Here is an 814-nt window from a genome sequence, read left to right on the forward strand (position 1 = left end):
AAGAATGAGTTAACAACCATAGGTATGCTCAAACAATAAAAAAATACATACAAAATGTAAAATACATTTAGAAAAATATAAAATACACGCTCTTTTTTTCTTTCTTTCTATTTTCTCTTTTTTCTCTTCTTTTTCCTCATTTGCCTCCTCCTTCTGTGCCTCATTTTTCTCCTTCTCCTCCTTCTCCTTGTTTATATGTACTCCTCATCGACATTCATCTTGCTACTGTGAGAGCTTCTATTCGGATTTATCATTTAGGATCTAGATGCAAAAAGTCCACTATAAGTATAAGTAAATTAAAGTAGGATGTGTTTTACTTCATAAGTTAGATATTGATTATGGAATTTTGGTTGTTGGGAAGGTGCATTGTCCCATGATTAGACCTGGTATACGACCCATGTGCTGATATATGACCCCTCTTATGGATTGTTAGATGGTCCATTTGGCTCTACATGACCACCCATGACTTCATACACACTCACCCATGGCCTAGTAGAAGAGTTACACCAGCTTGCAATTAGTTTGATTCGAACCGACTAATTTTTAACATGGTTGACTACTATTGACCAAATTGATTGCAAATGTAGTTCTTTGATAAACCTGAATTGGATAGATCATCGAAACTAGCTAGTCTAATCCAATTTTAAAATTATGATATATCTTGATGGTAATTAGTGGCTAAGAGAATGGGAGTTGAATCTTGACCTCCTTTTAACTTTACTTAAAACCTTGCTTTCTGTTGGGAAAATACAGGAGAAACTTTAGTTTTGTCTCCTGATGCGGTAGGAGCCAGAACAGAGTTACTTGCAAGTAG

The sequence above is a fragment of the Arachis ipaensis genome, chromosome B8, assembly GCF_059453495.1.
Source record: "Arachis ipaensis isolate K30076 ecotype BB chromosome B8, ASM5945349v1, whole genome shotgun sequence".
Taxonomy (NCBI): domain Eukaryota; kingdom Viridiplantae; phylum Streptophyta; class Magnoliopsida; order Fabales; family Fabaceae; genus Arachis; species Arachis ipaensis.